This window comes from Fukomys damarensis, unplaced genomic scaffold (assembly GCF_012274545.1).
Source record: "Fukomys damarensis isolate Sample0158 unplaced genomic scaffold, DMR_v1.0_HiC HiC_scaffold_16, whole genome shotgun sequence".
NCBI lineage: Eukaryota > Metazoa > Chordata > Mammalia > Rodentia > Bathyergidae > Fukomys > Fukomys damarensis.
This window is the reverse complement of record NW_022900928.1, coordinates 9249674-9261212: the sequence shown is the minus strand read 5'-3', so window position 1 is coordinate 9261212 and position 11539 is coordinate 9249674. Positions and strand designations below refer to the sequence as shown.

At 40.9% G+C, this 11539-nt stretch overlaps 1 protein-coding gene across 1 annotated transcript in view; it reads left to right on the top strand.

Moving 5' to 3' along the window:
• The window catches only part of Nell1 (neural EGFL like 1), a 675311-nt gene that overhangs the window by 621142 nt on the left and 42630 nt on the right, over positions 1-11539 (top strand). The gene's annotated exons all lie outside the window — the stretch shown is intronic.

Here is an 11539-nt window from a genome sequence, read left to right as displayed (position 1 = left end):
ATAATCGTGTTGCTGGATAAAGGAAAAATAGGGGAGCGGGGGATTTAGCTCAGTGGTTCCACCACCTCCCTCACAAGCACAGGGTCCCAAGTTTAATCACAGGTACAAAAAAGGGGGGGGATGCAGTAAGATTTATGCTGTCTAAAAAATCACCTGTGATTGAACATAGATCTTGAGATCTGAGATGAATAATCAGTATGCAGGTATCACACTTAAATACTACGATGACATCGTGGCTGTTTCACCCACTCTCTTAGGAGGAAACTAAGACAAAAGTAGGCAATATGTGGTTTTGCAGCCAGCAGGGAGCAGAATGACAGCATGAGCCTGGTTCAGGGTGAGCTCCGAGTGTGCATCTCGGAGTCCGATCCAGGCTGGCGAGTGACTTTGTGACGATGTGGACTGTTTACTTGCTGAGCCTCCAGGGCACGGAGGACTGGACGCACCGATACCAGTGCTGACATATTAGCTTTCTCGTGACTATGAGGACGTACAACTTTAGTAATCTTTAGGTGCCTTTCATTGCAAATGATTGAACGATGGCCTGCAGTCAACATCGAAGTGTTAGAAAGTGAAGAGAAGGTTTTTTGATTCAACTGAAAATATTCTATCATTTTTTTTCTCATTAAGTGTATTGGTACTTTTTAGGTATACACTACAGTTATGACGAACAAGAATGCATCATAGAAAGCACTTGTGTTAAATTAATATAATCAGATATCATCAATCTACATTGTGAATTAAAATATCTGCCTTAAGATTTTTAATTTTGACGTGTATTTATCTTTGGTATTTGCAACTGTTCATGGTGGAGTTGCATGCTAAGAATTACATTACACCCGCTGATTCAAAAGGTTAGAAATTCGGTTGCCCTTGTCAACGTGAAGGCAACGGCCACAATGTCATGTTTTACGCCTGTCAGGTGTGAGTACATTGTGAATTAAAATATCTGCCTTAAGATTTTTAATTTTGACGTGTATTTATCTTTGGTATTTGCAACTGTTCATGGTGGAGTTGCATGCTAAGAATTACATTACACCCGCTGATTCAAAAGGTTAGAAATTCGGTTGCCCTTGTCAACGTGAAGGCAACGGCCACAATGTCATGTTTTACGCCTGTCAGGTGTGAGGGGACTGAACCGCGTATGGACTGCTCTTTGATCAGAACCCAGGTACCACGCAAAGGTGGCAGCCGCTGCACCCTTCTTGCCAGCTCCTCCTGTGTGGCTGCTTGGTGAAGCAGATTAGTCCCTTTTTAAAAAATGAAATTCTAAGAATCTAGAATTTGGGGGCAAAATCTTCAGATTCTTAATGTGGGCCCCAACTTCAGTTTTTACATATAACTGTCTGTGTGCTGCACGTGGCCACTCGGTGTAGGGGGGTGGCCCCTTGCCAGGGGGGACTCTGCCGGGGTCTGTCTGTACCAACTCCTGAAGAACAGCTCTGGCGCAGAACTTGAGCAATTTTATTTTTCTGCCTTAGGAGCTTGGGAGACTCTTCCTTTTACAGGGTTCATCCCTGTGCTGCTTTGTTGAGGATTGATTTTTCAACCTGTCTGCTCCTTTGCCAATGTTATTACAAAAGAGCCAGGAAGTAGGTGGTGCTCATGGGCATGGTGATGCCGTGGGTGGCACAGCCCTCAGAAGACAGGTTCCTTGCAGCTTGAAATAGCAGCAGCCTTGAGGGTACAGCCATGAAGAAACTGCCTGCCACTCTCTGAAAGGCAACCTGGCTTTGCTTGGACACTCTTGTGTCAACACAAGTAATTTCACTGAACCATTAATCTTCCCCCTTCTGCTTTTAATGATACTTTAGCCATTTGCATCCCATTCACCTGTGGACTTTGGTTCTGTGACTGTGGCCTCTCTACATTTTTCCGAAAGTGTTTTTGGCTCAAACTAAGGGGAAACGGTAGAGGGAAACAGCTTCTCAGAATTACGGAAGCAGAAGAGACACAGGCGTATAAGCAAGGTCCCTGGATGAAGAGGGGCCCCACTGAGACATTATGGAAAGGAATGAGCACCCACTGTGATATGTAACCTGTTGTGGAGGAATGTTCTCTTGTTTCCTGCCACTACCTTTTCTTTCCCATCCCCAAATTACTAAATCAGTAGCATATTTGGAGACAAAAGGCAAAGAGTTGAGAAAATGAATGCATCTGTGCTTCTTCCCCGAGGAGCAGTTTTCCCCCACGCCCATGTGTCACACGTTCGATTTCATCTGCACACTGCTGTGCCCATTCAGCGGACCCCTCATTGGTGTCAGCCCTCCAAGGGGAACATCCAAAAGGCTCTCCTCGCTACTCCATGATTGACTTTGATTTTGAAGCCAGGACATTGTCTAGAGATCACGAGGAGCAAATTGGCACTGGGAATTTGGTTCCCTGCCCTGAAGGGGAGAAAAGCAAACCAAGCTCTGCGCCAAATGAGTAGCTTCCTGCACAGCCCACTCTGGATGTCTTCCAAGGAATGTGGGAGCTTCTCTGTGTCACTGGCACTGTGTTTCCCCCAGAGGCGCATTTGTCTCTTTGTCTCCTCTCTCAGCGCACTGTGAGGCCCTCGGTGGAAAAGGCCATGTGTAGTTACTCACGATTTCACAGAAAGTGGAAAAAAGAGGCAACATTCATAGTAATGGAGCAGGGTGTTTGGCAAGAGAAAGACCTGGCCTTGTATCTCAGTTCTACCATGCACTGTCTTTTGACTGAGGGGAGAAAAATATACTGTAAGTTTTCTAACTTATGAAATGCAGAAAGTAAGTTGTACTGCCCAGCATTGCCACAGGTATTGAAACATATTGCCAGAATACTCCATGGGGGGAAAATGCTCCTTCTTTATAATTTCAGCATTTAGCAAATCTCTGGACACATATTAGGTGATAAATGACTTTATCTACAAAAGAAAATATATGTCTCTCTAGAGAGAGAGAGATATTGCTTTAAAATATGTCTAGCAATTTGAAATTGCTGCTCCTTAAACTGCTGTTGAAATGCTTCCCGGTGTATGTTATTATGCGTTTGTCCCACCAGCTAGGAAGCCAGAAGCAAATCACTTTTCTCATCGCTCTTCAATTTCTCCACATGTGAAAGGATGGCTATTGGCCTCAGAGCGTGCATGTAAGAGTTTTTTCCAATAGAAAACTGTTTTATGTGCCATTCGTGGTGTTGGTCTAAGTGGCATTTTATAAGTGAATGAATAAATGCATGGATGAATAAATAAGAAGATGGCGAGACGGACATAGCTTTCAACTCGGTGGAAAAGCATCCTTTTCTAGGATTCTCGCCCAAATGGTGACATTTCCTAGTCCTGCAGTATGAGCCGTTCCCTTGGGCAGAACACGCACTCTCCTTCGTTTGCCAGCACCTGGGCCACACCACTCATTTAGGGGCTTGCCGGGACCCTGGAATCTTCAGTCTTCCGACCTTGACTATGGAGCATGGAAAAATCGTATTCCTCTACTGCTCTGTGGTACAGTGATCTCAGAACACCTGGGATTCAGACACAGCCATCACCAGAGTTACAGTGATGACCCACACAAGTGAAAGCAGCTGTTGTTCCTCCACAGGCCCTGACAAGGGCTCAGCAAAGAGCCATATGCCCTGACATTTCATTCATTTCTGATTGCTCCCCATATCCGTTATCCTCTCAGAATCTTCTCTAAATTCCTAGGGTGTTTCCCAAGGTGTGCAGTTAAGTTTATTCACCAAGAAATAGTGCAGTGCATTTGACTTTGTTAGTTGTCATGTGGCCCTACTCCTGTGAACTCCTGAGCCCAGCTCTGGATCTGTATCCCTTTGGGTCGGCAGCACCAGTCCTGCAAAACTGCTGTCCACCAGGTACCCTGAGGAGGCTGGGGTCCTGCCACCAGTCAGTGCCCCCTTGGCAAGCTGAAACTCTGGTGCTTCTGTTCAGTGTGTGCTTAAGTTTTCCCTTCTGAACTCACAGAAGAGAGAGAAAGTCAGTTTTATTCCCCCTGCCTTTCAAAAACACAAATTGCAGAACTTTGTTAATTTGACAAATACAGGCTTTTTCCTCCCCAAATAACCTTTCCATTACGATGGTGCTTGTCTAGCACTGTACAACATAAAAGGATTTTTTTTCCCAGGGTGAAATTCTATAGTTACAGAAATATGGTAAAACTTTTCAAAAGGACTGATTTAAACTCTTCATTTTTCATTGGTGGCTAAATCCTCTTCTGGTTTTGGCGGGGGGTAAGCTGTCTTACTTATCATCTCTACATAAATACTCCCACTATGAATAATGCAAGTTATTGGAATACTCATTGTAAAAAAAGTAGGCCAGTTCTTAAAAGGACATCTTGCAAGAATAAATTAAAAGCCAACTCATGTTCCTCTTTTTAAATAGAAAGACAAAATATCATTCAGAATCATTTCACTTGCATCTTCAACAAGGATTCTGAAATGCATGAAGAATCTCAGAATTAAATGTAGTGACAGAAGCAGAAAAAGTGAAACATAGCTGCTGTTATTTCCTGGTCACCTACAGTTTGCTGGTACTTACAATGCGGCTTACTGAGGAGAAAAGTAAAGTTTTGGAATTAGAAAAAAAATAACCTTTTTCTGGCTTGGTTTCCTTATCTGTGAAGTAGGAATAAGAGCATTCTATTGTTTGAATTCATTTTAGCTGAAAATAATGGAAAACTGAAGTTACTGTGTCAAATGATAGCATCTTTAGTTATCTCTAAGGACATGAAATGTGCCAATATGTAGCTCCCTAGCTGGCTCAGCAGCTGCATAAAATCAAAGGGCAAGTTTTATGTGTCTGTAATTTTATGGGATTTTATCCCATGATCTCGAAAGACTTGTCCTTCGGGTCAGCAAGCTTTCCATTCAACTGGCTGAATAGAATGAAGATGTTAGGCATTTTGTCACTTCACAGGGAAAGCCGACCCTACCACCATCGTTTTTCTGAGAGGACTCATCCTTCCCTCTCATTAGCCAGAAGTTGTCTCTAGACAAATCCCTGGGGAAAAGGATGAGGATACCATTCTTGTGATAGAACTGTGGTTCTCAAAGTACAGTACTAAAGCTACCTGTGGCACGCTTGTTACAATACAGACTTCTTGGGCTTACCCCCAGAATTTCTGATTTGGTATGTTGGGCAAACCTTGACGTTTCCATTTACCCCGATGGTGTTAATTTCGTTAGTCACGTGACCAGCTATTAAAAAATATTGTTCTAGACCAAGAGTAATTCATTCCCTGTGGCTCAGAGATAGGCTTTCTTCTTTTTCTGATATGAAGAGATCACTACTCTTTATATAAACACGTCAATAGTCTTCAACCAGAAAGGAATAAAAAGTAGTGTGTTGGGCAGGATGTAGACAAGAGGGAAAGAGCACTCCAACTCCACAGCCGACTTCACCTGGCCTGAGGGAGAAGCATGGGTAGGCTGCTATATTGCTACCCATTTATAGCAATTGACTATATTGCTATAATCGACTGAAATGTATGCTCCAAGCCTTCCCTGAAAGTTGAAAGCCTTCAAACAGATTTCACTGTTCCCAAATTGTCATATTACATACACTCTTCCAAGGCAGTTGTTCTCTAGGTGGGAAAAACAATTCCTGGATATACTGACTTTATGTTCCTTGAATCCCAAAGAAGTATCTTCTATAGTTAATTGAGAGAGCAATAATGATCTTTTTTTTTGGTACCAGAGATTGAACTTGGATCCAACTATGATCTTTTTTTTTTCAGCTTTAATTGAATTTATTGGTACATTTTAGGGGTACAGTACAGTTACATTCATTGTTGGGATCTTGTACATGACCTTCTTGGTAATAATGGATACATGTGTCACAAACTTTGACCTGCTAATAAGGGGAAAATGAAGATGTGAAAAATGCCCTATAGACTGAGAAGCAATCTGAAGAGAAAGTCACTTGTTTCTTGAGCTATTATATATATCTCACCATATACCATAGTAACTGAATAGCAAAGGACCTAGTAGAAATAAGTTATTTCCACCCCAGTACATTCTTTATCCTAGTGACGCTATTTTCGTACTTCTTAGGGATCCACACCTTCTCAAACTTTAGTTTAAGATATTTCAAATAGAGGTGATTTCTTGCTCTAGGTCAATAACCCAAACATTAGCCGAGAAGTCACCTCAGTCTCCAGAAATCAAGTGAATAGGACTGAAATACTAATATTGTGTTGGTAATAATGGTTAAGAATGTATCTTTCCAGTAGAGGTAGAACAGTGTTAACCGAAGTCAGCTGGAAAGAGCTGCAGAAAGAGATCTGTAGTGGAGTTAATAGGGTAATAAGTATAGCAGAGATAGTGAGGAAGTCTAGAACCTTAAAACATTGGTTGATTACAAGGATCTCACACAGTCTAGAGTCCCTAGACTTTTCAGTTGTTTTTTTGCCATTATGTTTATTTTAGGGGTGGGAGAGTTAATCTAGGTTAAAGAATCATTTGGATCAGAAGGACAAATGTCAAAAGATGTTTCAGCACCTACCTATTGGTCAAGTGTCCAAGTTAATTATTCTCCACCATGGAAGCAAGGCACATTAGTGTACTCTATGGAGTACTACTCAACACATGAGATTTTGCATCTAGATTGCAGAAGTGTCCATTATTTCCTTCCCTGTCTTTGCCCTCAGGGGCTACTACCATTGATTTATTCTGGTGATCTTCCTTCAGCTTTAGGTACTTTCCTCAGACTTACTTTCTGTGAGCAATCTACTGAATATTTGGATGCTATTCTCTGTAGAACTTTAGAGTTCTCTTCCTATGGCTCCTCTCTAGTCCTCTGTCTGCAAAACTCATCCCGAACCACATAGCCCTTCCAAGGACCCCTCCTTGCATGGTGGTGGCGGGGTGTGCCTGGGCCTTCTGTCAAAGAAGAGAACCCCAGCAATCTTCATATTTGTTCCATAGTATTCAGTGCTCCTTTCTTTTGGTGCTTAATCTCCAGTGTCTTGACAATCATTATATATATGGTTTGTTCTTATTCTGTGTGAGAGCATAAATTCAGTTCCTGTTACTCCATCCTGATTGACATCGAAATTGATCCATTATTTTCTAAGTATTTTTTCTTTAAGTCTTTAACACGTTTTCAATAGCTTCTTTCAAGTTCCATCTAATAAATCCAACAACAGGGTAAGAGTGATGTTGGTTTGTATCATCTTCTTCTTCTTATGAGTTATTTTGTCCTATTTATGTCTAGCAATATCTTACTGTTTCTATTTTATGGATGTACAATTTTCCTCTGAAGTTTATCTCTATCAGAGTAGGCAGCTAACTGGCTGCAAACTCTAAATTCTGCCTCTCCTGTGGCACCATTGGCTGAAATTTCTGCTCAGTTCTTTCTCCTGGAAACCTGTGGATGACAATGTGTTATGCAGCTGTATGTCCTCCGTGAGGATTGATCATGGGTTCTGACAATGGAAAAGCTACCTTTTCCTCCCAAATGGGCAAAAGTCTGTTCGGTATACTAGTTATTGGTATGAATTTGGAAGTTAAATAGCCCTTGGCTTAAACGCTTACTCTCACATTATCCAGGTGATTTGCCATGGGTATATTATTTAAAAATCCATCCCTCCATTTTCTGTAAAAGTAGGGTAATTCACATTGTCTCAAAAACATTCTGAAGATCAAATAAAGTAGCGAATATAAAGCACTTTGTCAGAAGCCCTGACACATAGCAAACTATTAATATGTGGAAGTTCAAAAATTCTTTCGATTTGATGGAGAGAGAAATTATAGCAAGAAGCAGAATACACTAAAAGAAAATAGGTGTCAGAGTTAAATAGGTTAGTACAACTGGTAAGCAGAGTAGGAATTGAAAAACAGGACAGAGAATTTCTTGGTAAAATTTGAAACTGCATTTGAGTTAAAAAAAATATGTATTTCTCAGGATGTGAAGCATGAAATGAAACTGGTTATGGGATAAGTGGTTACCTGATGTAACCACTCCGTACAGTTAAAATGTTCTGTGCTGATGATTTTTGATAAATAAAGGCACAGTAATCATGAAAGTGAGATTCTTTGAATGCCTGTAGAATTTTTCAAAAGCATCATTTTTAATTACCAGAGGATGAAGATACAAGGTAAAAGCACAGAATCATCGGAATTCAGGCTTGGAATAAATATGATCTAGTTCAATGCTTTTAAAATGTTCAGTGGTTATAGTGGTAAAATTTTAATAGGCATGCACTATAAGAATGTAAAGCTTCTTTTTGTCATTCAGAGTCTGACCAACTGGAGTTTTGCTTGTATGCCTATGCAAATCTCGTTTTCTGCAGAGTCACCGGTTGAAAATTGCTAAATTAGCATAACTTTTGCATATTGTATAAGTAAAAGAACTAATGTATTGAATTGAAAAGTAATATATTCAAGCTTGTTTAGCTACCACGTGCAAGAACAGCTAGTATTATTTTAACTACATCTGAGGGAATACTCCTGAGACCATCAGCCTGCAGTGCTGTGGGTTAGAGAGGGCTGTTACTGAAAGCCTGGTCAACAGGTACTGCCACACTCACTCAGGTCCGAGCAGATGAGGACCTGAGCCGTGATGTTGGTGGGGCTAATAGTGATTGTGAAGCAGAATTCTAAACTATGCCAGCAGAATTGCCAGTGCATCTTCTTTCTTTCTTCTTCTTCTTTTTTTTTTCTTTTTTGGTACCGGGGATTGAACACGGGTCCTTGCGCTTGCAAGGCAGGCCACTGATCCGCTGAGCTAAATCCCCGGCCCCAGTGCATCTTCTTTCCTTCCCTCTCTTTTCCCTCTCATTCAGCAAATATTCCTTAGTGCTAACTTCCAGGTTCTGTTCTGTCTTCATGCTTGGGTTCCAGGGAAGAGGAAAAAGAAAACCAAGACGTAGACATAAGGAATAAAGGATTTTAGATGGCAGCAAGTAAGAGGAGAAAAATATTACAAGATAGGATTGGAAATATTTGGAGTAGGAGAAGCAAGGAGTGTTTATAATTTTATATATTGTGGGAACAGAAAAGGTCAGTGAGACAATGTAACAGGAAAGAGCTAAGAAGGCTGAGAGATTAGATGTGGAGATATCCAAGAGAACATTCTAGGCACAAAGAACAGCACAGGCAAAGGCTAGAGGAATAGCTAGGAGGCCAGACTGGATTCAAGAAGACAAGAGAAGTCAGAGCAGATGAAGCTTTGTAATCTAATACAAGGACTTTGAGCTTTATTTTGCTGATTATGGTGGGTGAGAGTAAAGAAGGAGTGTTGGGGAAGAGACTGAGTATGGTACACAGAAAGATGTACAGCGCTATAATATGAGTAAGTCTTGTCTCCTTCTAAACTCGTGTTAAGCTTTGGTCCCCATGTAACAGTGTTGATTCACATTTGTCCTTTAGCAGGTAATAATGCCCTGGAAGCGCTACTCTCTTGAATGGGTTCATGTAGCTCCTGAAAGAATGGGTTACTTACTATGAACCTGGCACCTTCTTTTGGTTTTTTGCCAGGTGACCTCTTCTTCACGTGTCCATTGTCCCCTCTACTTTTCTATCAACCTGTGTGGAAGACCACATGGCCCTCACCAAAAGTCAAGCCAACGGAGTCACCATACTTCTGTCCCCCCAGAACTGTAATCTAAATAGACCTCATTTCTTAATAAAGCATCCAACCTCAGGCATTTTTCAGTTGCATTAGAAAATGAACTTTGTTATATGATGTGCTAAACTTTGGGCGAAATGAGTTTGAAATGAAGACCCCACTGAGCTTAGCTAATCTCAACTAATATAGTAAATGTGCATATGAATTTATGTTACAGATGAACTTTGGAAAGTTAGAGGGCTTCCAGATGAAAGAACAAAAGCTGACAATATCAATAGCAGGTTCTTTTTGAAAAATTTGAATCTTTTCTTAGAGAAATAATAAACAAAAAAATGTTTTCAGTGGTAAAACTGGAAGGGCACAACCAGGAAGAGGCTGAATCTATTGTACAAAGTCAATATGGAAAGCGATTTAAGAAAGGTGCGAACCACAGCACCAAAGCCACGACACCATTATTAATAGCAGGTGATGCTTAGTTTAATGGGCCAAAACTAGTTACTAATCAGGACTTACAGAGAAGAAACAGTAATATTGATGTCGCTGTATATTTTGTGTAGCGATTCATTGACTTTATAGAACTTGTTCACACTTTATTGAAGCTTCTTTCATGAGGCAAACAAAACAGGTGTTACTTAAATTGCAATTTAGCTAATGAAGGGTCTACGTTATAAAGAGGTCATTTAAAACTTTTCACAGTCATTCCCTTGGTTAGTAGTAAAGGAAGGCATAAGCCGAAGGCCCAGGTGTCTCTTCTTTTAGGAAATAAAGGCTGGAAAGAGGCCCTAAGTATAGCACAGTGTTTTCATTTTGGACTGTCTTGGAGTGGACACATAGCTCTTCAGCAGCTCAGGGGGGATTATAGGTTAGAGGACAATAATCTTCCAGCCTTATTGAACATCTTCTTGGCTTTGTAGAGTAGCTTCACATTGATCTGATTCAGTCTTTAAGACAACATTATAAGTCAAGCACTATCTTCATTTAAAAACCAAGGAGCCTTAAGCTCAGGGAAAGATAAATAAGATTCTTATGCACACAGGACATTCTTGCACTAAGATCCACACTCAGGTTTATCTGACTACAAAGCTATGTCTGGTTGCACATTTTTGTCCTGACTTCCAACTCTTGGTTCACTACTTCCACCCCTGAGGCTGCCTACATAATCCTAGCTTTCATCTACTGCTCAGCAGCTGAATGTCTGCTAGAAGACTTAAAGGACCTCTTCATTCCTTAGCTTCTTCATTAGCCAAATGGTAATTTAAATAACACGTAGCTGTTTGCCTATCAAACAAAGCTTTAGTAAGGTGTGAGAAAGTCCTGTGTTAGAGCTGGCCTTTATTTCTTGTTTGCTCTCTCTCTGTCTTTTTTTTTTTTTTTGTATGGATGAGACTATGAATTCTAACCTGAATACAGTCTTTCCCCTCCATATGGAAAGGGGTTTATCACAGCAGTTAGGAAATCCTGGCTGTAACAATAAAGCAGCCCAAACTGTGTAATGGCTCAATAACACAGAAATGTATTTCTTATATAACTCATCTGTGACAGTTTCAGGTCTGTGGAAGGCCTCTGATCTACTTAGTCATGCAGAGAGACAGGCAGATAGAGGCTCTAACATTTCCAATATGTGACTTCTAAGGGTTCCCCGAACACCGGCCTTCAAAAAGCAGAAGGAAATAAAACCGAGGCTCATTATGAGCTGTTTCTATGGGCTATACTGGAATTGCATTACTTCTTGATACCTAACTACGACTCAGTTGCATGGCTTCAGCTACTTGCAAAGGAAGTGTGCCCAAGACAGACATGTGGGGGTCCAGAAAGAAGAAAAGGGAGAGCTCACTTCTACTGCAGGGTTTGCATGTGCTGTGCTCATTACAGTCCTAGCAGTCAGCAAATGTCAGACACAAATCACGATTTTAATATATTTGCAGCAATTTATGTTTTCAATCCCACTTCCTTACATTTACATGACTGTTTATGGGGGAAGGATTCAAGTTT